Source organism: Varanus komodoensis, unplaced genomic scaffold (assembly GCF_004798865.1).
Source record: "Varanus komodoensis strain SLA01 unplaced genomic scaffold, ASM479886v1 scaffold3, whole genome shotgun sequence".
NCBI lineage: Eukaryota > Metazoa > Chordata > Lepidosauria > Squamata > Varanidae > Varanus > Varanus komodoensis.
This window is the reverse complement of record NW_025335761.1, coordinates 12,551,140-12,578,634: the sequence shown is the minus strand read 5'-3', so window position 1 is coordinate 12,578,634 and position 27,495 is coordinate 12,551,140. Positions and strand designations below refer to the sequence as shown.

General features: G+C 43.6%; 1 protein-coding gene across 10 annotated transcripts in view; it reads right to left on the bottom strand.

Annotated features, from left to right (window-relative positions):
* The window catches only part of NR1H3 (nuclear receptor subfamily 1 group H member 3), a 44,490-nt gene that overhangs the window by 14,372 nt on the left and 2,623 nt on the right, over positions 1–27,495 (bottom strand). For 4 of the 10 annotated variants that reach the window (XM_044435752.1, XM_044435751.1, XM_044435748.1 and 1 more), the window contains exon 2: positions 3,862–3,954. The gene's annotated coding sequence lies outside the window, so the exon portion shown is untranslated. Of the gene's footprint in view, positions 1–3,861; positions 3,955–4,773; positions 4,865–5,691; positions 5,713–11,360; positions 11,380–20,209; positions 20,233–20,702; positions 20,798–21,021; positions 21,154–27,495 lie in introns of those variants that run through there. The other 6 variants (XM_044435753.1, XM_044435755.1, XM_044435757.1 and 3 more) reach the window with 6 other exon arrangements.

Here is a 27,495-nt window from a genome sequence, read left to right as displayed (position 1 = left end):
CTTATGCAGCCTGTGGGCAGGGTATCTAGACAACTGCCTTCCCGTCTATTGTTGTTGTTGTTAGTGGCGAAGTTGTGTCCGACCTATTGCGACCCCATGGACAACATTCCTCCAGGCCATCCTGTCCTCCACCATCCCCTGGAGTCCACTTAAGCTCAAACCGACTGCCAGGGTGACTCCATCTAGCCACCTCATCCTCTGCTGTCCCCTTCTTCTTTTGCCATCTATTGTTCCCAGCATTAGGCTCTTCTCCAGGGAGTCCTTCCTTCTCATTAGGTGGCCAAAGGATTTGAGTTTCATCCTCAGTATCTGGCCTTCTAAAGAGCAGTCAGGGTTGATCTCCTCTAGGATACCCTTCTATACACCAAGCCAATCTTCGGGATCTTTCTGATCATTCCAAAATTAACAGGATGTCAAGACAAAAAAAACATGTCTTTCAGGGGGAAGCATCTTCCCCCTGGAAAACTTCCCCCCATGTGGACTGGGAGAGCAAAAATGTGGCATGTTTCAAACAGCTCCTGAAAACACACTTGTTCACTCAGGCATTCCCTGGCTTGTCATTAAATTAATTGTGCTGCTTCGTTGTACTGCTCCTTGTATTGCTCTGAATTATTACTGTGATTGGAATTGTTTTTAACATTGTATTGTAAATGTGGTTTTAAAATTTATAAATAAATTCTTCAGGGATTGTATTATATGTTGCTGTATTTAAGTGTCACAAACAAATACATAATGAATTTGACATTCAGGCCTGCATTTTGAAAATGCCCAGCAAAGCTTGCTTGTCTCACTTGGCATATTTCCCTGTCTGGTTCCCACCCCTACCTAGTTCATAGGTGTTTGATCAACCTTGCTTACCTGTGAATACATCAGAGGGAAATACCATTTGAAAAGTTAAATTTCAAGGTTCAATATTTTCTGGTCTAGATTCATTAGCATAGAGATGCTGTGCCTTATTAATATTGCCAGGGGATGTCCTCTGGCAGTCTCTGTAAAGACCCAGAATAAATTGATTAATCAACACCACTAGCAGTGGTGTGTCACCTTTTCCTTTAGTCCCAACAGTTTCCCCATCAAAGAACAGGACTCAGGGCTGGACCTATCATTAGGCAGGGTGAGGGAGCTGCCTCAGGCAGCTAATGCTGGAAGGGGCAACAAGGTATTGAAGGGCAGATCTTTTTGTACCAGGAAGTATGCCCTAACCTGGCCTCCTCCTCTTGGGTACAGTGGAAGACATCAAATCACAGATTCTCTGCCGATGCAACAGGGTGAGAGTGTGATGTTGTCTTTGCCTAGGCAGCAAAATATCCAGGAGGGTGATCGTCAGTCTTACCAGACATGGTGCTAATTCTCACACATGGACAACATGTGAAGAGGGACTTTGATTGGGCAAATATATAAGCATTTAGATTTGTTTGGTCAGCACAGATTTTGGCAGCAGGGTAGCTGTTCCTAATGGGGCCACCTTATCTCAAGAAAAAGTATATGTGGGTGAACATGCTGGAGCTTAGCATTTTTTTTCCTGGTTCCCCTCTGTTGTTACCCAAACCATGTCCGAGGAATTTAATTTCTCAACCCCCATCACCCCTGCCTTCCATTCATAGCAGCACCTATAAGAGGAGAGAGTGGAGGAAAGTCGCTTTCTCGATTCTCCCTTTTTTTTCAGTTTAGAAAACACTGTGGCTGTTTGTCCTCTCTAGAGAACAGAGGAGAAACCCTACTCCCTTCTAGTAAATGTGATGGCAGCAGATTACTCCTGTGTTTACTGCTGTCTGTAAGAAAACAGAAGGGTTCAAGAAGAAGCGTCACTTGGACTTTCTTCCCTCTGCACAGGCAGGAAAATTCTGAATAAAAATGGAAAATTGTGCTACTCTAGTGTAAGGATTCCAAACTGATGACCCAGCAGCACTATTTAAGATGCATGGCACAAGTGCGATTCAGCTGGTGCTTTAAAGTAAAGCCCTCTTCACTTGTATTTGGTTACATGCAACTGGGGATCGTGGAGACCTTGGAACACAGCTTTGAAAAAGGGCTTATCAGGTATGCCAGGTCTCCCCAACCTTTTTGGACCCATTGGCACAGTTGGAAATTTGAGCAACTGCTGGGGACATCACCACAAAATGCCCTATCAGCAGATTGTCACTTTGATGTCTGCCTACCTCTCTTGTCTGGTTCTTATTCAGCAAAAAGTTTGTGTCATGTTTACTGAGCATGGCAAGTGTCTTTAAGAAGGAATTGTCTAATATAGCTATTTGCCAGTGTTGCAATACAGATAATGCTTCTTTTAAATATGTGATTTAGCAATATCTAGGACATGCTACTTTGTGGGGGCAGGGAGGAGATTATTAATTAGATTCATTTTGTACTGGAAAAGTCTTTACTATTTCCTGATGTACAAACTCTTTTAAATTATTTACCTGCTTCATGGAAATTAACAAATGATCAGCATAAATGGATTATCTGTGCCCTTTTGACAGCTAAAAGTCTGAAATTACAACACTGGAAGAATAAACACCCATCTTTTCTATTGTAATCAGTCCACAGTGTTGAGGATCATACAACACTTTCAATATTTGAACAGGTGGAATTTAGACATCACGTTCAAATGGATGCTTATTTGGATATTTGGTCCACTTTTGTTTGATCCCAAGACACTATGAAGGTCAGGATACCGAAACTATAAATAAATAAATGGCAGAGAGCTGAATGAATTTCATATGTATTCATTCCTATGGATAGATACAAATGCATGAATGTATATAAATAAAAAAGAGATTATTGATAAAAGGTTTTCCCAGTGCTCAAAGGCACCACATTGGAGATTTCTGATTTACAATATAGACCTTTAAAGAAACTTCTCATGTAATTTGAATCACTAATGACCTGTTTTCCTAGCAATAAACCTATTTAAAAGCAATTGCACCAGATATAAATTCTGTTTACTGATCTACATGCTTCATTACTAATACACTGTAATTTTTGTGTTTATATAGGAAATTCGGATACTGTACCTCCAAATGTCTAGAGGATAGTAATAAAAGTCCTAGCTATTCAATATTATTTATTAAGTACTCATTTGGAATGGTGGCCATGATTCCTACTGTTTTTATATTTAATTCATAAATATTAAATAGGGAAATGGTTTATGGATGTAAGACTAGGAAAGTAGTCCACAGTGCTTTAAATGCCTGCCTTATCACAGATGGTTGGTAGCTCTTGATGTAAGGGCAAAGAAGGTTCAAAATTCTGAGTGTTTGGCAAAGCATTTTTTGAAAAAGAGAATTAGATACAAGTTGTTTTGAATTTTGACAGTTAAAATCCAGAAACCAACAGCTAGGGCAGAAAAGCTGAGAGGATGCTATGAAAGCAGATGGTGATGCTGTATGCAGAGATGGAGAAAAAGCAGCCCACCAGAGGGACTGGAAAATGTTGGAGAGGGATGAAAAGAAATAGAAAAATAGCTCCAACAAAGGATGCCAGAGCTGTGGGTGTGTGAGAATGCCATGGAAGGCTCACAAGACCCTGCACCATATGTCGAAAAGCATCCAGTGCGTTCTGAACTTCATGCAGGCAATTAAATTTGCCTATCCCACCCAAAGAAGTGAATTCAAAAAGTAATAGGAGCCTTCTGTTTTAATCCCCCCAGAGACTTAAAGGAAACAACAACAAAGAAACACTGTACACTGTAAAGCCCTACCTCTATGCCCAAAAAGAGGCGGAAAAGCAGCTGCAGCCTCCTAGAAGTATAGAGTGAAAATGGATATCTCACCACTACTGTATTTTTGCTACTATGGACTAAAATTGCTACAATTTTAAGGAGTTTCTTACTAAAAAATACTGAACGTTGCATTCTCATTTTACCTTCTGGATCCACAAAGTGTTTCAGAACGTTGATGCTCTGTTGAGGTTGATAGGATAATAGGGATATTCTGGAGGATTTCTGTAGATATGATCCTAAAAACAAACAAACAAACAAGTTCAACATAGCTGTGAAACAAGGAACTTTTTTTAAAAAATCAGACTTATGTAGTTTGATATAACTGTAATAAGATGTTTCCTCAGAGGCAAACTGTAACATTTTCTTTACTTGAAATGTACAGCTATCATACTTAGTCAAACGAGTAAGTAACTTGCTTTTAGGATGGCCAGCGCAGGTTTATCTACTTAAATGTAATTATTTTATTCCAACTTACCAGTGCCTTTCTAAATAACAAAGACAAGGGAAACACTCTTGCAGGATTTGGAAAGCTCACAAAATATGCAAACCACCCTTTTCCCTAATCATTGCCCATCTGCACAACCAGGGCAGGCAGAATCCTCCAAGTCTGGCACAGGGGCATAAAAGTTAGTTGGAAGCCACTGCACATCTGACAAGTCCTACCCCAGAGCATCAACCTCTTACAGAGCTTCAAGGCAGCAGGACACACAGCACCAAGCCTCCCACCCTGCTCCTGTCCTGGAGGTCCCTTAGCCTGCTCTAGCCCAGGTTCCTGCTCGCTTTGGTATCTCCAGAGCATCATGCCTCTTGTTCAGCATTTCCCAACCTCATCTTGTCCAGCTGAGTTGGACTAACATGGTCCATAAGGGAAGTTGCAGTCCAGCACATCTGGAGGACATGACATTGGGGAACGTTGCCTTAATGTTACTGCAGAAACAACCTCCTGGCTGAAAATATGAACAAAAAAACAAGGGGCAAAGAACAGAGGGACCAGCCACAGAGTTGCAGCGCTCCAATGCAAAGCTCCTTGCGTTATTGAAATTCAAAGATGTTACCTTGAGAGGACCTGTAACAGGGAGGCTGGTGTACACCGTCTCGTCAGCTGCTCTTACTGCAGGTCCCAGAGGCAAATGGATGGAATATGAGGCAAGACTTCCTCTCAAAAGTGCAAGGAAAATTAACAGCCTAGCTCATGGGGAAGTGAATGTAGGTAAAAGGCTGAGGAAAGCATATATTCTTTGAATTGTGGTCACAGTCATGTCTCAGATCAGGCGCCAAGTACTTCCAAGATATGTTGGCACCAGTCTGTCCCCACTTCCCTTCCTAAAAACAGCTGGAACTCAGAGAGAGCAAGGTCCCAAGCTCTGTTCTTTCTGCTGTTTCAGATACCAGGCATGACTTATTAGCAAAACAAATCAAATAATCCAAGCTGCTTCATCTTTGGCTGGTATTCATTCTGCTCCAGCTACAAAATGTGTCGCCTCCACAAAGTAAAAGTTTAACGCTTTCCCCCTACGCAAGGGCTCCAGCTTTGTTTTCATACGCACACAGCTTGATGTCTAAGGGCCAAACAGTCCATTGCATGGAGACATGAGAAACACCCCTGCCACTGTGGGGGTCTTTTAATGGAAACTTATCCCTAAGAAGCTGCTGTCTGCAGCAGAGCTGGGATGCGGCTGGGAGAAGAGAAGAGCTGTTTAACTCTTTTCCTTTGGAAATCTTCCAGCTGCTTTCCTCCCCACAGATGAAAAAATATGGGTCCCTCACAGGGAGCAAAGCAAGTTAAGATGAGCAATTCTGAGCAGAGAAATGACGAAAGGGGCTAGATCAAGCATTCCCCTCCCATTTGCTCTCCATGACTGCCTCATATTGATATTTTTCATTTAACATAGGAATGTCAGTGAGAAGTTACATTCAATTAATGTCTGTGTGATTTGGCTTCTACTTTTTCCTTTTCCCAGACGAGAGCTCACCATGGGCTTGTCTCTGTCAGCCAACACTGCTCTTCCCGCACTATATTCCTCTGGTCTGAACATTGCTTGTGTTGTTGCAAGCAATTTCAACATGTCTCTGTTGAATCTAACAGCTCCTCTACATGAGGTATTTATTGTACACTCAAGATTCCACATTCACTGTAGTTTTCAGGTAATTTATAGATTGCCGTCATCCTCCAAGAATCCTATGCTTCTCAAACTTTTTTCAGAGCAAGGAAAGTCCAGAAATTGTGCTAGGAGAAGCTGTCATATTTTTGTAATTCTGCTATACCACAGTGCCTCCTTGTGGCTGTGCAATGGAATTTAGAGAAAGGTAGAAAAAGGGGGAGAAATAAGAAAAAATACACATGTAAAGGAACAGATCTTAATCCCACAAAGAATCTGGAAGGGGGTGATTAAAAATCTCATGTAAAGAAGCCGTACATTCAGAATGTTCCTCAGATCAAAAATAATTGATTTTTTATATAATGCAATGAATTTTGAATGTATTTTAACAGAATAACTATGGGTCTCCAACTCAGCTAAGAGTGATTTTAAAATGTGGGATATTGGGGGGGAGGAGGGCAGTTGAGTGCTTTAGAGTTCCTTGGAAGCCTATTCAGACATTCATCCATGAGCAGATAAAAAAGGAAGACCAGCATCCCTGAAAACTGATTTGCACACTGCAATCATTCTTCCATTCTGATGTACACATCAAAGTAATTCCAAGTATGCTCTACAGCAGCAGTCCCCAACCCTGTGCCCTCCAGATGTTCTTGACTAAAATGCCCCACATTCCTGACCACCAGACCATGAGATGATGCTGTTGCGAGTTGAAGCCCAAAACACTGGAAGGAATCCGCTTAGAGAAAGCATGCAAATTAGGGTGCAAACCCCAGTAGAGCAGCAAGGGGGCCCAAAACTTTGCACCATGGAAAGTCTGCGTACTAGATTAGATGCCTCTGCAAAACGCAAAGACAGCGCAGCACACATGCCAAGGTGGAGTACATTCCCTGAAAGCAGACAGTCTGAAAACCAGAAAGCTAGTGCAGTCTTCCCCAGCCTCATGCTTGCCAGCTGCTTTGGATGACAAATTCCAGCATTCCTGACCATTGTCCATGTTGGCTGGGGCTGATGGGAACTGAAATCCAAAATATCACAAAATCACCAGGTTGAGGAGATTTAACCAGCAGTTCACATAAGACAGGTACAGATTCAAGTACCCTGTAGGTTTCCATTTTGAGATGCCTTTGTTTTAAGGTACCCAGCAAACAATGTGGGGTGTGCACAGATAGAAATTCCAAATTCCTATGACCATTACCTCATGTAAATAGCAGGTTCAAAAACTATTTCTAGGACCCTGGCAGTAATTCCTGGAAACTTTCCAGCCACTTTAGTTATCTCAGTTGGTGGTTACTATGGAGGAATAATCCACAGCTGCAAAAGGCTTGTAACACTTCCTACTTACTCATCCTACAAGTCAGTTACAGCATCAAAATGATCCAGTATATTGCCATAGCACTGCCTTGCACAAACTGCTGTCTTCCAGATGTTTTGGACTACAACTCCTATCAGCACCAGCCAGTCCAGGCATTGGCCAGGAATGCTGGGAACTGCAGTGCAAAACGTCAGAAAGGCACCATAGTAGAAAAACAGGCTGTAACCAAACCCTTGCTGTGTGGGAAGTAGCTGACTGCACATAAGCATTTTCAATTTTGTTCTTGCAAAAACAACTGTAAACAATTACTGTCACAGTAGTTGCAGCAATTCAATCCCCTATTCCTGGTCTTCATCAAGGGTAGAGTCTATAGGTCAGTCCTTAGATTATCCATCTTATTAGTTCTTACAATACACAAGAAGGCATAATAATTCACTTATACAAGGTCATGGCTGAGTGGGGAATGGAACCCAAATCACGTAAGTCCCAGGTCAGCACTCTAACCACTTCGCCACACTGGCACTCCTGACACACTATTCACGCGGAGTGAATATAAATACTCTCTGCTCTTTTCATCTCCTATGAATACCAAGGCAACTTGGTGCTGAGGAGCACTATGGTGAAGAAGAAGAAAGGGAGGGAAAAGAGGAAAGCAAGCACAGCAGCAAATGGGCAGCAATGCCAACCTGGTACATGCAGAGGAATGGGCAAGGGAAAATAAAGCCAGCTGTTTCAGAAGCATATGCATATGCTGCACTTAAAAGAAATACACAGATTCCAGAATGAGAAGAAGCATGCAAAAATCATATGGTGTGTAGCAATACAAAGTTCTGCCTGCAGTGTTAAAAGCACAACTGCCTATTCCTCATATAGGTCTTCTTGGTGTTGCTGAAGAAATTCTCTTGGTGGAAAGGCTGGGGCAGGGCCAGCACTACAATTAAGCAAAATGAACCAACGCTGCCTCATGCAGCAGACAAGGGAGGCAGAAGTGGCAGCCCTCCAGCCTTTGCTCTTGGAGGACAAAGCCAGCCATACATGCCACACAGCTTGTCCTGCCTGCCTCAGGTGTGCTGGAGGCACTTTCCTGCTTACTGTGTTGAAGTGAGATTAAACAGCCAGTCCAGTGAGATTCTACATGGGGAAAGGTGAGAGTCATCTCCTCCATTGCCTCAGGCAGCAAAATGTCTTGGGCCAGCCCTGAACTAAATCTGTGCAATCACACAGGCAGCCTTCCTCATTTTCTTTGCATAGCAACTGCCAATATGGCTTCTTCTTCCCTCTGAACAATTCATCTCACTTTTACATGGCCCAGCAACTTTTTCATGAACTTCCTAAAAGGCTTTCCCACTTCCTCTGAGGATTTTCTGCTGGGAACCTCAGTGTCCTCACTGTGTTCCTCTTAAACTCCCCAGTACACTTTTTTGCATATTGCAAATTGCACATGTATGTCTAGGGGGAGAGAATAAATGGCTGCACAGAATGTGTGCATAAGTGGAGATGAATAGATGAACAAGCATGTATGTATACATTCATGAAAAAGTGTCTGGCTTGGATGCTTGTCTCACCCACTGCTGATGCGGTCTCCAACACATTGCCACTAATGGCATATGGCCTGCAAGGGACAAAATGTTTCCTACCTCTTCTCCAGGACAATACCCTTTCCCAACCCATGTATGCCAGGCAATGAAACAATGAACCTGGAACGCTTTACATGAAAATAATGTACTCTGCCACTGAGCTATGACACTCCAATGCTTTTTAAAAACTCCATGGAGAAGTGCACAGGCATGAATGAGATTTGAAGGAAGAAATATAGTAGATGCCATTTTATCCAATTGGTTAAACACATGGCTGTCTGATTAAGTTCTGCTGAAAACCATCACCAGTCATCATCTTTTTATTTTATTTATTTATTCATTTATTTCATTTTATTTATAGTGCCCAATAGCCCAAGCTTCAATAAACAGCAAGGTGGCAGCTTCTTTTTTAACACGCTGCCAAACAGAAACTGTTTTAAAATGCTGTGATGTAGCAGAAACCACAATCATGTGACAAACTGCTAGCATAATACCAGCAAAACAGTAATAGGATCGAGAGTCAAATATGCTCTGCCACTCTCTACTTGTAGAAGAAACATGTATCTGGGGCTGTGTCCTGCAACAGAGAAACAGAAGCCCCATATTTGGTGACAAACAGGAGAATAGCAATAAACAAGTCCTGAGGACAAGCAATGGAAAGTCGTTCTCTTCCTTGTGAAGCAACTGAATAGCTGCTCAGGTAGGATGCAGCAAGAATATTTTAAAATGTTAATTTCATTCATTTATAGTATGTATCCAATGCAACATCCACACCTTCCTCAAAAATGAATTTTTAAAAGGAGAAACAAAAATAACATAAAAGATAAATACTATAAATTATTACATTGCAACTATTGAATCACATTGCCCCCTGAACTGTAAAAATTCCAGTACAAAATAAAAATACTACTTGTATTAACCTCCCTTCCTCAACCCTTCCTATATTGGTTCATTTTGTCATAGAGATTTTTAGAAGCAACACTGACAAAAAGAAAAAAAAAGGAATAAAAATAATGTTTAAAAGCAAGAGCAAATAATGCTTAAATCACAATCAGATCAGCTGCATCAGAAAATAATATTTCAATTAAATAAACTGAGGATGTTGCTTTTTTTTAAATAAAAGCTGACCAATGAAGCCCTCTTTCAGTTTTTAAATATTCTGTTAAAATCAAGAACCTAAGAAAATGCAACTACAGCTGAAACCCTGGAAGCTCAGAATCTTCTGTGATTGTTTCCCTTTCTCAAAATGATTCTACCCCACCCACTGTTCCCATATAGTTATTATACAAGTGACACTCCTGACCCCAAACTTTAAGAGACAAAGTCACAAAAGAGAGCGCCTCACATCCGTCCACCCACACACAAGTGGGACAACAAAGGCCATTTGCTCTTTGCTACTTGCTGGGGGAGTAAAGGAGGGGCTGTGTTTCTGAAACTGAATGGCAACAACCCTACACTCTTGCAGGGTCTGACTCCACTGCAGCACTGACCTTCAGACGGAGAGCAGGAAATGCAGTTGTGGCTTTGATTTTGTCAGAGGATTCAATCAGGAAAAGTTCCATGTGTAATCTGGACTAGGAACAGTCCCTATCTCTTCCCATATGAGGTAAATTGATGCAGACAGTTAATGGACCAGGAAAGATTCAACCTTGGAAAACCTCTGGTAATGTTGTCATGTGAAAAAGCTTGAGACAAACCCCAGTTCCAATCACCTTAGCTGGAATCACATATTACCTGGGATAAGTTAGCATTAACTTTAGCCATCCATCAGCACCTTGTATGAGAGATAGAATGAAATGATTCCCCAGAATTTTGCTCAGGGCTAGTAAATTATTTCTTTTAGCCACTGCTTAGAGATAAGCTTAAAACTACTTAGAGCAATTTCTACAATCAACAGTTAAATCATAAATGGCTAGTTAGCCTCTATCACTGACTGATGAGGAAACATAAGGTGTGCAGTTCCCAATGTTGAGGGTCCTTTAGGATGTTTCACCCAATACTGTCCTGCAAAGGCTTCAAATGACAGTTCCATTTGTTAGGGAGTCAGAATATAAATCAACAGCTTTTCAGAAGCAAATGATCAAACTGTTTGCATGCATTTATTTACCACCTTTGTATAACCACCCTTTCACACAGGTTACCTGGCACGCCATTATCATAAAAGCCAAATCCTTTGGTGGTTACCACCATATTTAGTTTGGTTGAGGCACTTGGACTTGGTGGGGGCATTCAGCTCACTTGGTTCCAATCTGTTTAGTGGTTTAAACCAGCAAATTGGGCACAGAAATGGACAGGAAATTAGTGCTGTTGACACTCGTAAGGCGATCATAGCACCCAGTCCTGCCCCTGTTCTGGACCAGCTCCAGTTTTGCTATGTTTTTAAAGGCATTGCAATAATCTATAAAGGAGGTTTTCAGTGCGTGGCAATCGTGGCCAAGCCATCTTCTCCAATGTATCTAAAGGAAACTGGCCAGTAGTCTGGTAACTAGAGCCTTCTTCTGCACACTCTTGCCCTTGGAAACTTATAAATCACCTCATCAACTTTCTGTGTTCAATTGCTGATCCTCATTGTATCTTGCCTACTGGAAAGATAATTGCTGAAGAGAATGCAAAAACATACTTTGGGCCAATCACAGATTCTCAGCCTAACCTACCTTACAGGGATGTTGTAAGGATAAAAGGGAGATGAGGAACGATTATCAGATTTGCAGATGACACAAAACTGGATGAAACAGTTACACCCTGGAAGACAGAAAAACAGATCTAGGGCGATCTACATAAACTTGAGTACTGGGTTGAAAACAACAGAATTAAATTCAATAGGGACAAATGCCAAGCCTTTCGCCTAGGAAAGAGAAACCAAACACATTGTTACAGGATGGTGAATACTTGCCTCAAAAGTGCTGCAAAAGAGAAAGACCTTGGAGTTATTGTGGACAACAAGCTAAATATGAGCCAACGATGGGATCCAGCCACAAAATGAGCAAACGCTATTTTGGGATGCATTAATAGAAGTATCACTTCCAAATCACAAAAAGTACTAGTTCCTCTATGGCATGGGACCTCCAACTACGGCCCACAGGCCGGATCCGGCCCACCATGCCCATTTATCCGACCCACCTCAGAGGTTTTGGACTTACTGCAGCAGGGCAGGGCCAGCGGTGGTGGGCACATGGAGATCGTTTTGGACTCGCTTGGAGAAACCGATCTCCAAGCGAGCAAGCGGCTGCCTCGCGCTCCTGCCGCTACCTCGCACCGCACGGCCACCCCCACCTCACCACGTCCACGCGCCCTGCCTCAGCGCACACGCATCCTGCACCCCACCCCCCGGTCTCCGCACCGCACCAGCACCACCTTTCTGGCCCGCGCCCACCACCAGCACCTTTCAACTGGCCCCCTGGTGAAAAAGTTTGAGGACCCCTGCTCCATAGTCTACACTAGTCAGATCTCATCTACAATACAGCGTCTATTTTTGGGCACCAAAATTTAAGATGCAGAAAAATTGGAAAGGGTTCAGAGGAGGGCAATAAAAATGATCCAGGGTTCGGAAACAAAGCCCTGTGAGGAGCGACTGAGAGAATAGGGCGTGTTCAGCCTTGAGAAGAGAAGACTGAGGGGGGGATGTGATAGCACTCTACAAGTATCTGAAAGTCTGTCACAAAGAAGAACAAGATCTCTTCTCATTCAGCCCAGAGTGAAGGACATGGAATAACAGGCTCAAGTTACAGGAAGCTAGATATAAGGAAAGATTTCCTAACTGTCAGCAATATGACAGTGGAGCCAGTTGCCTAGTGTTCTCCCACACTAGAAACATTCAAACAGAAACTGGACAGTCATCTGAATGTAACTTTAAAACATGTTGCAATTTAAGACTGCAGGCAGACTGGGCAAGTTCATCTGCACTTTGAGTATACCTTATGCAATAGCAGTCAAAATGTGGATTGTGGCTAAAGGGAAGTCCATGATCCAAACCTTTCCTGGAGAAATCAGATCCCTGCCCAGGTTGTTCATGCCCATTACATTAAAAGTACATTAATGAAAAGGAACTGCCCCATGAAACTACTGATTGACTATTAAAGAGAGGCAGGGAAATGTTTTGGCTGCTGAAGTTCAGAAGGCATCTGAGATAAGAATTAGTTTAAAAAAAAACTTTTAAAAAGATCAAACAAAAATAGAAGGAACGAAGTTCACTCTAGATATAGGGAAAGAAGAATGATCACCAGAAAGTGCGAGCAGATGCATATATACCAGAGAACATATATAACCCAATTCTCCCCTGGCATGAGACCAAGAGTGACAATGTCTGTGCAGACTTTGCCCTGCCAAGCTGTATTCTCGTCTCACAACATCTGACATCACCACAAACGGGATGCTAGAAAAGGGTCCTGCCCACTGGGCATAGTGTACATGGTTGCAAACTGGCCAGTTATATGGCTGCAATCAGAGCATATCCACCAGGTGAGTAACAAGAGCCCTGGATTTCTCTAGGATGGCTCCAAGTACTCAGAATATCCTTCTGGTCCTCCCTTTCCGAAGCCTTGTGTTTCTTAAAACTTCATCACACTTCAGCCAGCAACCTCCCAAGGCAGCCTAGAATGATGTTTCCCTCCCATGGTTTTCTACATGTGGTCACTAGTCTTTGCTCGCATATGGCTCTGTTCATTCTAATAAATATGAAACTAAATGCAGATAATAACATAACTGCATTGCTCTGATAAGAGGTAACACTTGCAATTTCTATGCAAATGTTCTATTATTTTTGTTTGCTATTTATGCACTGTGCACCTTACCTCTGGAGCTAGTCTTGGGCTATGATACTGCACATCAAGGAACTGAAAATCATACGCAGCTAAAGATGATGTAACAGTCATAAGGGATGAATGGTGTTCTCTCCTTCCAAATAAACTGAATTAATGAGTAACAAGTAAATGCCAAAAGCATCCAAATAAGGCAGACTCCTCTGTAAAATAGTGCCATGGTCTTTCCCAAGAAAACGGAACCAATTTTCTACAATGCATGGTTTGTCTAGGGAAGTCAGTATCTCACAAAAGACTCTAGCTATGGCAGCAATTTCCATATAATTAAACCACCCAGAGATTCCTCTGTAGGGCAGCATAAATGTAAAATAATTAGAATAATAATAATTCACTAACAAGCACTCCAAAACAACAACCTTAAACAGAATCATAGCTTAAAAAAAACCCCACCATTTTTTCAACACACACAAAAGGGTCCTGTGGCATCTTAAAGAACAACACGCGTGCAGCATACTCTCCTGCCAGTTGTGTTCAATGGAGGGCTTACCAGGGGTAAGTGTTTATAGGACTGCACCTTGTGGTACAATCAGCCACCATGAGCTAGGGCAGGGATGGGCAGCTGTGTCTGTCTAGATGGGATCTCTGACATTCCCAGCAGCCATCACCATAGGCAAGACTGGCTAGAGCCAATGGGCTTATAAGCCAAAGCACCTGGAGGGTCACAACTTACCCACCTTTGGCATGGGCCAACTTCATCAGCTGGCAGACAAACACATGCGCACACACAGGTAGAGAGTGGGGAAAGGCCATGGGTGGAGAGGCGCAGTCTCTATCATTTCTCTGTAATGCTTCAATATATGCAAGAAGAGCCCAGGGGCTATTTCCAAACTAGCAGGACAACACCTGCTGTATTTGCTAAGCTGTGTCTGACTCCGTGAAAAGGCATGACACCAGAACTGTTAGTTTCCAAGGGGCCACAGTACTTCTGTTTTTGTTCTAACAGATTAACATGGAAATGCATCCCCTCCTCCTCCTCCAAGGCTTTTTAAGGGCTCAGTTTACTTTACCCTCCCCCCATTCCTGATAGAAGGCTGAGAAAGAGGGACTTCCTAAACAACTTCAGCAGGGAAAGATTAAGAGAGTGCAAGATAAGAGCATGGGAAAGCAAGAGGAAGCAAGAGGTTTCCTGTTTTTAATCTTAGGGGATTGGCTAGGTAGCTGCTCCAGAAGAAATGCTAAGGAATATGCTCCTGAAGGTTTTGCTGTAGGACACCTAATAGCTGTTGCTTTGCTTGGAATAACCATTCCTCTTCAGCTGTATGAAGTAATATAACTTAAGAGTGGTTCAACTGCAGTGGACTCCATTTATATGGATGAACAAATGCAGACTTTCCCTGATTTTGTTTGGACAGGGCCTTTCCAATCTTCCCAGGTATGAACAGCTATAGTATGTTAGCCTGCATAAATACTATAAATTGTTCTTCTACTTTCTAGAAGTCTGCTCCTTCCTATTCTGCCCACAAACAAGCCTCTCTCACACACACATATCCGACCTTAGGAAAAACGTGCACATCTTTATGAGAAATGTAGAGAGCTTGAATTTTCTCTCCATAGTAGAGACTGGAAAAGAGTTGTTGTTATATTACATTTTATTCTGCTTTTCTTCCTCTTTTAAGGAACTCAAAGTGGCTTACACAGTTCTTCTCTCTATTTTATCTTCCAAACAACCCTGTGAGCTAAGAAAGGCCGTGGGTCCATGACTGGTCCAAAGTTACCCAGTGAGTTTCATAGTTGAAAGAGGACTAGAACCTGGATCCTCCAACATGCTGACCACTCCACCATGCTAGTGCTGTGTTTGCATGAACCTGACACCACACTCATGGATTCAAGACTATGCCCTTTCCTTATAAGCTCCATGTAAATGGAAGGTAAATAGTAGCTTTTGCCTTTTACTATCATGGAACTACAGTGGCTGTTAAATGTTGTAGCCTGGGAGCCAGGGGAGGAGGACAAGGCATCTGAGCCTATGGGGCTGATGGTTGGAGACCTGGACCAGGCCTGAGGTTGGTGGGCAGGAGCTTACTGAGTCTGGAATTGGCAGGCGGGAGCCCAGGAAACCAGGCCCTGCAAATCCAGTGCCAGCAAACTCACAAGCACTTTTTTCCCAGGTCTGAAGTGCTTCCTGCATGACCACACCTACCCACAGGTACAGGGGAGTACTTGGGCAAGAGAAAGAGGTGCTTCTCTGAAGGCCAGGGGGTTAACTCTTTCAGAATTCCCATCTGTCAAGAATGGGTTGTCACATTTTAATTGGATGTCAAGTTGTTGCTCCCTCTCAGCACCAGTACCTTGGCCAGCAGCTCCCATTATCAGCCATGCCCTACTGTTTGGCCAGGGCTACTGGAAGGTATAGGACTGCCGAAAGTTACTCAACTGGTTTAAACACAGGAGTTTACATAGAAGGATGCACTGCCAATGAAATGCCAGCAGGTACAGCTTTAAGAGTCAGCAACAGGTTCTCCTCCATAAGACCAAACTCACCCATATTGCTTGGACTAGGAGACAAATGACATATGTTTTTGCATTGCTTGTGATTAATACAACTGTATGAAGATGAGACTAAACCCACAAACGTAGAGGCAACAGGAAAGAGGCCAAGAAAAAATGCAGGAAAGTTGAGAAGTGAAAGGATGCGTACTATGGGGTTGTGAGGTAGCAATAAAATACTTGACCTATGTTCAAATTAGAACATTAGTGTTTTAAAATTGCATTATGTAGTTGCTGAAACATCCACAAGACAAAGATTCCTCACGTACAGATGTACCAGAGCAGTTAAGAGCATGCAAGAACACCAAATGTTTAGGCTGAGAGGGGAAGGGTCAGATGGTAACACTAAATCATATGAGAGTCAGTGTTGTCTACTGGTTAGAGTGTTGAACTGAGATCCAAAAGATCCAGGTTCTAGTCCTTGCTGGGACAAGAAGGTTCACTGGGTGACGTTGGGTCAGTCACTGACTCTTAGCCTTGCCTACCTCACAGGGTTGATTGAGAGGAGGAAAATTATGTTAGTTGCCTTACATTACCTTGAAGGAAAAAAGGCAGGAAATAAATACGCCAAATAAAAATAAATAAAGATGGACACAGGCTGGGATAGAACTGGAAAGAGGAAAAGGCAGCAAGGAGAACAGAATCTGCCTGTTTCCAGCCATGTATAATCCTATAATTAGTTAACTCTGTATTCTTTTATTTATTTATTTATTTATTTATTAAAACATTTGTATGCCGCCCCATTCGCCGAAGATATCTATTGGATCTAGTCCAGCATTCTGTTTCCATCCATGGCCATCCTGATGCTTTGGGCAAGAACACTAACAATCAACCATCATTTGTCCCCACCATAGCGATTTTATTGAATTATCGCAATTGTTAAGGACAGGAAAGAAGCAAAACCAAAGAATGACAGAAATAGGGCCAGAATCCTGAAAGCAAATTTTCATCAACTATCACATAGAGACAAAATGATTATTACAATGACCAGTACAAAGAAATAGAAAAGAACAACAAAAGAAGAGAAACAAGCAAGACTTATTTATTTAAAACTTTTATACCCCTTCCATCACTTATACGGCTTACAAAAGGAACAATAAAATAGCAAACCAACACTGCATCAAGCAATCAAGATAAAAACCCCAGTTAAAACAAACTAAACATTAAAATAGTGGGAAAATAAAAATGTTTTCACCTGATGCCAAAAAGAATAAAATGTTGGCACCAGGCGAACCTCTCTGGGGAGTGTATTACCTAGATGGAAGATACAAGAAATCAAAGGGAAATTCAAGCCTAGATTAGAAATGCTGAAAGACCAACAGGAGAACATACTGTCTGACCAGGATAAAAATAATGTGGAAACAATATAAGGAAAAACTATACAGAAGAGATTTTAAAATATCAGGCTCCTCTGATGAGGAATCCTATGAGAAACAGCTTGCAATATTAGAAAGTGAAGTGAAAGCTGCTCTAAAAATTCCTGGAAAGAATATAACACCCAAAATAGAACAGATACCAAAAGAACTATTCCAAGTTGCAGAGAATGAATAAGTCCAAATCCTAACAAAAATATGCCAATAAATATGAAAAATAAAACAATGACCCACAAACTGGAAACAATCAATACATATTCCAAACCCTAAGAAAGGAACTACTTAAGGAGTGCAGCAGCCATAAGACCATTACAACAATCCATGGTTTTTCAGGTTTTGGAACATTTTGTCAGGCTTATAATGCAAACTTAACACACACCCCAACAAATCCATCAGGGGTTTGCATGATAGGACAACCCACAGTGAATGGGTCACGCAGACCTAGTCACTGTCATTGTAAGTTTCACTGGGTGAGCCTGAATTCTAGGCATATGGGAGAGGGAGGAAAAAAATCCTTAAACTACTCTTTACTACTTATAACTCTATAAGTATCTATCATTTTCACCCCAGTCATCTCCCCCTATTAAATGCAAGACCTCTAAACCCTTTAGGCCTTTCCATTTACCGTATTTTTTGCTCTATAAGATGCACCTGACCATAAAACGCACCTAGTTTTTAGAGGAGGGATCCATGGAAAGCTTCCCGATAATCACAGGCACATTCCCCATCACTTCCCCATGGGCTTCATTAAAAGACGGGTTGCCATTCGAAAACACACACCGACCTGTGATTAACAGCTCTCACCTGCGCCAGAGGAGGGGGGCGGAGCAGGGCACGCCGAGCGTGTGCCGGCCAGGTGTGGTGCAGCCAAGCCAGCAGCATGCTGGTGGTGATCTTCTGGGCAGAGCGGCGGCGGCGGCAGGTCTTCCTGGGCGGTGGGGGTGAGCACTCCATCTCTCCATTCGGCCGGAGGGTTAAAGCCCACAGCTCCTCCTCCTCCGTACCTCTCCCCCTGAGTGGCACAGCTCTCACCTGCTCCGGGGGGGGGAGCACGGCGTGCCGAGCGCGTGCCAGCCAGGTGGGGCCACGTGCTGCAGGCAGGCCGGCAGCGTCCCGGGCATCAGGCACACACACATTCGCTCTATAAGATGCACAGACATTTCCCCTTACTTTTGAGGGGGGGAAATGCGTCTTATGAAGCAAAAAATACGGTAGAAAAGTTAATCCTACCATTTGATCAGTTTGGTTGTCCTTGTATTACTGGTTTTGCAGCTCCAACCTTTTAGAGATGGGCAACCAGAGTAGCACAGATAGATGAATTATGCTCACATGACTCCAGTTCTCCGGCAGCTTCATTGGCTTCCCATTGAAGTCCGGGCCCAATTCAAGGTGTTGGTGATGACCTATAAAGCCCTAAACGGCTTGGGTCCTGGTTACCTGAAGGAGCACTTTCGTCCATATATGCCCAGCCGCCCCTTGAGATCAGCGGGAGAGGCCCTCCTCCGGGAGCCCTCAGTGAAGGAAATTAGGAGGGTGGCTACTCGGAGGAGGGCTTTCTCAGCGGTGGTGCCTAAGTTATGGAATGCGCTCCCCAGAGAGGTCCGCTTGGCACCGTCGTTATTTGTTTTTCGGCGCCAGGCGAAGACCTTTTTATTTAAGCAGCATTTTAAATGTTAATATTATTGAATTTTATTCGGCCAGGGTGGCTTATTTTATTTTACTGTATATATTTTAATCGTTATTGTTTTAATGTATTTTGTATTTTATTTGATGTTGTAAGCCGCCCCGAGGCCTCGGCAAGGGGCGGCATAGAAATGTTTTAATAAATAAATAAATAAAATGAATTATAAACAGCCCATCCTCACCATTCCCTGCCCCCACACCCACACCAACAGGATATTTAGCCATCATGGCTAATATAGTTGATGATAGATGCATCCTCCATTAATTTGTCTAATATAAATACAAAGCCATATAAATCTCCCAAAGGCAAAATGCAGATTGCCATCAGCATCTGAACTAAAGATGCAGCATGTTGTTGTAGTAAGGGACTAGGACTTACTAGGGGGAGATCTCGGTTAAAGGCTGCATTTATCCATGAAAAACACTAGATGACACTGGTTTAGTCACTACTTCTCAAACTAGTCTACCTCACAGGGTTGTTTTGAAGATAAAATGGAAAGGAATATCACTGTGTAAGCCACTTTAGGTTCCTTGGAGGTGGAATATAAATGTAGCAAGCAAACAGCACACATCTGCACATTAATTACCCTTTTAACCTGTACTACCACCCTACATGTCAGATTAAGCCTTGTCTCTGGGCTTAAATATTAATTTCTCCTACAGCATTTCTGAGTGAGTGACGTGCACTACAATCTCTTTCTTCATCACACCAGTGAGATAGGAAGATACCAAGGCCACCCATTGAGTGCATGATTGTGGAAAGGTATGAACACAAATATCCTGGGCTAAAGGAGGAAAAGGTGCAATAAAAAGGCTCAATCAGCCTTGCAGAACTGGTTCCAGGTTCTAGTGGGCCCTAAGCAGAAGGTCACGAGCCTTTAAAAAAATTCTCTCCCAGTAGAGGATTTTCACATGTCACCTATAACCATTCAGAAGCAAGAAGCTGTCCATAAAAACATACCCTTGTAGATTTCAGTAGCTCCCTTGTAACAACAGTGTCAAGGTGTAAAACTGGAGAGCCAGTGTGGTGTAGTGGTTAAGAGCATGGGACTGGGACTCAGACGATTTGGGTTCTAGTCCCCGCTCAGCCATGGAGCCAACTGGGTGACTCTGGGCCAGTCACAGACTCTCAGCCCAACCTACCTCACAGGGTTGTTCTTGTGGGGATAAGATGGAGGAGGAGATGTAAGCTGCCTTGAGCCCTCTGTAGGAAAAAGGCAGGATAGAAATCGAAAAATAAATAAGATAAATAAATAGAGATCCCTACTGTAAACACATCATACTTCACAAGGCAAGTGACATCTGCCTACAGATGCACAGAAAAGATGCTCCTGTGTTTTCTCCAGTACCTGATTTTTACCCTTGCCCGTCTCTCATTCCAGCCAGAATACACGCATATGTTCTCATAAGCAATACTGTGTTAAATAGGATTTATTCCAGAGTAACTGTCCTTGAGTTTGATGCTTCAGGTGCAACTAATCCAACATCACTAAAATGATTTTGTGGTTTTATTCTCACAACAACCAATGCCACCGTTCCACACATATTTTGCAACTTGTAGAAATCACCCTCCTGCACACAAATCTTTCCTTCATCCCTTGAATATGCGTGGCCAGAATGTGCGTGCTCACTTTACCCCTTCAAGGCGCCTCCGTTCCTTCGATGAATCCGCGCCAAAGGTCGCCAGCTCCTGACTTCAGCTGACAGGATAGGACCAGTCAGGAACACGAAAAGGCATGAATGATGCCTTGTCCTTATCTACATGCATAAATACACGTGTATGTTGCTTTAGCGCCAGCAGGTGGTTTGACGCGGGTACTTCTACGTCGCTAGGGGGAATTCATGGCAGCGGCACGCGGAGAAGGGACGGCAGGCACTGCTCGGTGGCCGAAGGCTTTTAAGCTCGGGGGCTCTCGGGGGGCTGCCCAGGGAGCGCGGGGAAAGAAAGAAGTTACCTGTCAGCAAGAGAAACGCCAGCAGCCCCGGAAGGGGAGGTGACTCGCTCAAACGGGCAGCCGAGCCCCCCCTTCCAGAGCGCTCCCTGCCTCCAGGAAGGCCCCAGCCTCCGGACAGGGCTCGGTCCGCACGCTCAGCCCTGCACGATTCACGCCCGGTGCGGAGCGTTCTCCGCAGAAGTTGCAGCGGTGATGTAACGTGAGCAGCGGCAGCGGCAGCCTCGGAGTCACATGCCTGAACTTTCCCCAACTCCGCCCACAAGTGATCCTCCCGCCCCCGCCCCTTTTCCACATCCTGGCAGCGTGGCGTGCATGACAACCCAAAACACAAGAGAGCTGTCCTCGCTCAGGCTTGCCCACTGGTGAATGGAGGACGCCTTCTCTGCGGCTGCTGGTTGTTGTGGTCGCCGCCGCCGTTATTTGCACTAGCATCCACTTCATTATGCTGTGCGTGGTTTCTCCCTTCCACTTTAGTAGCACGTTACATTTGATGCCCCCCTCCTTCTTTCCCTCTCGCAAGAAACATTAAAGGCATTCCCCTTCTCTATTTTCTCCTCACAAAAACCCTGTGAGGTAGGCTAGGCTGAGAGTCCCCGAGTGGCGCAAAGTCACTCGGTGAGCTTCACAACCAAGGGGAGACTAGAACTCCCTGCCCACACCACCCCACACCGGCTGTTTTGTAAAGTGAAATCCTGTACAGCAAAAAGGTTTGCTGCTGTACCTGCAAGGGATGTGCACTAATAGAAAGAATCACATTTTGAAATTGTTTGGATACTGTCTTTGGCTCCAATACAGCAGTGGCTCCAATACGGCCAGTGGCTGATCCAGCAGCTTAGGTAAGCAGGCATGTTTACAGAGCAAGCCATCTCTGTGCTTTACTTCAGTGGTTCAGAGGCCAGTTCCAAAAATACATCTCTGTACTAGCATTATAAAACTGGTTACAGATGCCAGGACCCATGATGCAACAAGCATCTTGATTAAATCAGTAATGCCAGGGTGAGTTCAGCTGCATTTAAATTCCACCTCTATTATAGTCTCACTATGGCCTTTAACAAGTTATTATTGTTAGCTTCAATTCCCCACTTTTAAAAAAGGGAAAGGGGCTTATTTCTGTATACATAGAACTGTTCTGCTCGAGGGATCAACCTAACTATTGTTGCAAGGGCAAAACGAAGTTATGATTTGTCTTACGATCTCCCCTAGATATGAACTCTAAAGTATTTCGTACCATTTTTCACTTTTCTATTTCAAGATAGCTTTACAATTAATTAAAAGCATAGCAAGAGAATAGAATATTTTTAAAGTAATTAAAAACAGCACAATTTTAAATACTTGGGGGAATAAAATTTAGATGACTATAAAAAAGGCACTTCTTTCAACCTTAGCTCTCATGTGCAATATGTAGATATTTATTATATTTATCACCTGCCTTTTTTTCCTTTCAAGGAACTCAAGGCAGCTTACATAATTCTCCTCCTCTAAACTTTATCCTGATCACAACAACCCTGGAATAGGGAGATGATCAGGGCAATTGACACAATCGCTCCTAAGCGCCCTCTCCTGCCTAGCAGAGCCCGCTTGGCACCACGATATAAGCCTGAGTTGCGGGCAATGAAGCAGGTTGGGAGACAGCTAGGAAATCTCGGGACAAACCTGACCGAATACACTTATGCGCTCATTATCGAGCCAATGCTGTGGCGGTGAGGGCGGCAAAGAGGCAGTTCTTCTCCGCTTCCATTGCTTTCTCATAGTGCCGTCCAGCGGAGTTTTTCCAAATAGTGCAAGGTCTAACACACACCGCCCAGGAAAATGACGTGGTCGCACCTTTGGCAGCCCACTGTGACAACTTTGCCCAGCACTTTAAGGAAAAAATCACTCAGATTCACCACGATCTGGACCCCACAGTTGATACTGTTCCAACACGGGAAGTGTCCAGAGCTCCGTCTGGTCCATCTTTAATGGATGAGTTTCAGTTATTGCGGCCTGATGATGTGGACAAGGTGCTTGGGATGGTACGTCCTACCGCCTGTCTTCTTGACCCTTGAGCTTCCTGGCTACTTAAGGAGGTCAGTGATGGGATTGGTCCCTGGGTCCAGGAGGTTAATAATGGCTCACTGAGGGAGGGCCGGATCCCAGCCCCCTTGGAAGCAGTGATCCGGCCTGTCCTGAAGAAGGCATCCCTGGACCCAGAGGGGGCCAATATTCCATTTTTGGACAAGGTGTTAGAGCAGGTGGTGGCAGGACAACGCCAGGCACTCTTGGATGAAACTGATTATCTGGACCCATTTCAGTCTGGCTTCAGACCCGGTTATGGTACTGAATCTGCTTTGGTCACCCTGTATGATGACCTGTGCAGGGAGAGGGACAGGGGGAGTGCATCCCTGTTGGTTCTCCTGAACCTCTCAGCAGCTTTCGATACCATCGACCATGGTATCTTTCTGGATAGGCTGGCTGACTTGGGAGTAGGAGGCACTGCATGGCAGTGGTTCCACTCCTATCTGGCTGGCCAATTCCAGATGGTGGTGCTGGGGGACTATAGCTCTGTGCCATGGGAGCTTTGCCATGGAGTTCTGCAGGGCTCTGTTTTGCCCCCATGCTATTTAACATCTACATGAAACTGCTGGGAGAGGTCATCAGGAGGTTTGGGCTGCAGAGCCATCAGTATGCTGATGACACCCAGTTCTACCTCTCATTTACATCTGTTCCAGGTGAGGCGGTGGCTTTACTGAACCGGTGCCTGGCCGAGGTAATGGGCTGGATGAGGGCCAATAAACTGAGCCTCAATCCAGATAAGATGGAAGTCCTGTTGGTGGGCAGTGCAGGTCTCCAGGTAGGTGATTTTGACCCAGTTCTGGACGGGGTAGCACTCTCTCTAAAGGACAGGGTCTGCAGCTTGGGAGTACTCCTTGACCCAGAGCTGTCACTGGAGTTCCAGGTGGTGGCGGTGGCAAGGAGTGCTTTCCTACAACTTCGACTGATCCATCAGCTGTGTCCTTACCTGGATAAGCACTCTCTAGCAACAGTGATACATGCTCTGGTAACTTCCCGCTTGGATTACAACATGCTCTACGTGAGGCTGCCCTTGAAAATGGTCCGGATACTGCAACTGGTACAAAATAGAGCTGCCAGGCTGCTGATGGGGGCCGGCCGTTACTCTCACATAATGCTGATCCTCTACCAGCTCCACTGGCTTCCAGTTGAAGTCTGGGCCCAATTCAAGGTACTGGTATTGACCTACAAAGCCCTAAATGGCTTGGGACCAGGATACCTGAAGGAACGTCTCCTTCTTTATATGCCTTCATGCCCCTTAAGATCTATGGGAGAAGCCCTGCTCCGGGAACCCTCTCTAAGAGAGGTAAAAAGATGATCAACTCAGAGTAGGGCCTTCTCTGCTGTGGCGCCCAGACTCTGGAATGTACTTCCCAGAGAGGTACTCCTGGCGCCAAGTTTATACTCTTTTCGGTGCCAGGCCAAAACCTTTTTATTTAAACAGTATTTTAAAATTTAACAGCTTTTAAGTTTAGTCGCTCTGTTTGTTTTGTGAGTTATTGTCTTGTTTTGTTCCATTATTTATTGAAATTGTTTTAATTGTTTTTAAATATTGTAAGCCGTCCTGAGATCTTGTATAACAGGACGGCATACAAAAGCTTTTAATAAATAATAAACCCTGTGAGGTAGGCTGGTTGAAAGTCTGTAACTGCCTCAAGGTAGTCCATTTATCTCCATGGCCAAGTCCCAGTCCTGTAGTCTTCACCACTATTCCACACAGACTCTCTTAATGGTTCTGTTAGAAAAATTGCTAGTAATTATTGAAAAATACTGAGAAGTATCTTAAACATTACACAAGCACCATAAAATGTGGAATAGTATTATTACAGAGCAGTTCACTTTATTTCGTGTAGAAACTTATGTATGCTTAGAGCAGGGGTCCTCAAACGTTTTCACCAGGGGGCCAGTTGAAAGGTGCCAGTGCTGGGTGTGGGCCGGAAAGGTGGTGCTGGCAGTGCACACGGGCCAGCAAGGGGGCGGGGGCAGGGGCAGTGTGTGTGGGCGTGTGCGCGGAGGAGGTGGGGGAGGGGCACACGGCAAGGTGGGGCGGGCAGGCGGGGGGGCGAGGGGAGGCGGGCGCACGAGGCAGCAGCTTGCTCGCTTGGAGGTCGTTTTCTCCGAGTGAGCAAACCGCTGCCTCCCTGCGTGCAGGGCGAGGTGGGCGGTGGCAGGTGTGCGCATGGGCACAGGTCCAAATGGGCATGGCGGGCTGATAAATGGGCAAGGCAGGCCAGATCCAGCCCGCGGGCCATAGTTTGAGGACCCATGGCTTAGAGTCCTGCAATTCCCAACTCCCAGTATGGCTGGCTGGGGAGTGCAGAGAGTTTTGAACTTTTTCTGTATTACCATATATAAATTTGTACTTTTATGGTAGCAACTGAAGGGGTAAATGTATTTATTGAATACCAAGTGCAGTATAAACTTTCCTTGCTCCCCACCTACACAAATAGCAGTATTTGAATGTATTTGTTTATATTTTTAAAGGCAGCGTATATCCTGATATTTTCTTCTTGCTCTCAAAAGGCAGTTGGTGGTTTTTCCATTCATTCTTACATTCTGTTTAGTAGAGATGAGTTTGAACCTATACGTTGTAGGAGGGTTCATAAGTTTTGTGGTCCTTCTAGTTTGAATGTTCTTATTGCTACTAAATCAAAAGGCATTGTATTGCTATTCCATCTTTTTGTTCTTAACAGACTGTATTTATTCATTATTAATTTCAAGCTTTTATAGACTGTCACATTAGCCATATGGCTTTTTGGATGGTTTACAGCAATTTAATTTTCTACATTATGAGGGGAAAAGATTGAAGCAGCCGGGAAAGTAGTGTTACAACTGAAAGATGGTGACAGCTGAACCTCACATAAAATCTGAAACATGCTTCATCTTTCTTTGATTATTCCTAGGAAAGTTCATTGTATTTTCGGCTTCCCTGGTACTCAGTTTGAAATTTCAGTCTTCTTTGTTCAGCCACTTCTGTCAAGTAATACTCATGAGCCACCAAGGTCATGATCTTATACATCTTAGGCAGAAATATAGTCCTAAAACTGCCAGTACATCTCAACTAATGATGCTGGCTAGGGAAAGGCTGGGAGCTGAAGAACAGTTTTTGCTGTCTAAACATGCAAAGGATTGTGCTCTATGTTAACAAGAAGTATAGGTACTTGTGGAAAAATGCATTGTATTTGTATCCTGTCTTTTCTTTGAGGAGCTCTGAGTGGCATACAATATTCTCTTCCCACATTATAGCCTCACAACAACCCTGCAGGGTAATTTGGGCTGAGAGACGGTCACCCAGTGATCCTCATGGCTCAGTGGAGATTTGAGCTCAGTTCTCCCCACTCCCACCAAAATTGGTCAGAATATCATGCTGGCTGGGCATGAACTAGCCACATAATCTAAAATACTGGGTTAGGGAGGATATCTCTAAAGCCCTCCTTAAATGACATCCCTGAGGAGCCCACTAGAATACAGAATCACACACAGCAAGATGTCAGAAGGTTCTCCTGACTAAGCTTCTGGCACAGTCACAGCTTCAGCTAGGATCACAAAGAGCACTTGTGATTTATTTAATTTGGCTTTTTTAAATTAATGCTTCTAATGTTACCTTTCTCTTGGTTTCACTCATATCAAAACAATGAGAAAAAGGAATATGAGCAGATCTGTGGTTAATTTAAAGCTTTATTTCCAAATGTTACTATTCAACACTATTAGCTGGATATGCTGCTTAAACAAAGGAAGAAAACCTGAGGGGATGGCAGAAACAGCAGGTCCCTGGCACCACCATTTCCAGTCTCAGAAAAGTAGCATTAGCCACATTTGGGAACATTTTTTTACCCCAATCAAGAAAAATGCTGCATATGAAAGCTGATATGTTCTGGTTCAAATTTTCCTGCAGAAGGTTTCAATCAACATAATATTAGCTTTCACCTCTTAGTAAGTACAGGTAATTTCAGGTTTAATCCTTCCTGAGGCTATGCAAAGCAAGAAAATCTACTTAACAGTGCTTGGCCTATTGAGCTTTTCTCTGCATAACCACCGCTTGGCCTACTAATGTTAAAAAATCATAGCAAAGCTCTTCCTCAGTGGATTTTAATTCTGTGTCCTGCAGGTTTTGGCTAAGAAACAGAGCTTTTGAAAGAGACCAGGATGATCTGTATTAATCCTTATATTGTTCTTTTGTTATTGGGCCTATTTTGGGGAATAAAATTATACAATTATTCATATAGTGATTCTGGGGAACTTTTATGCCCCAGGCATGCATGCATGCATGCATGCATGCATGCATATATATATATATATATATATATATATATATATATATATATTTAAAATGCACAGATAAAAGGCAGGATTCTGAAATGTTGGGATGTTTTAGGCTAGGCACTTTTATGACAATGTCCTCAGATGGTTAGACTAGTTACAGGT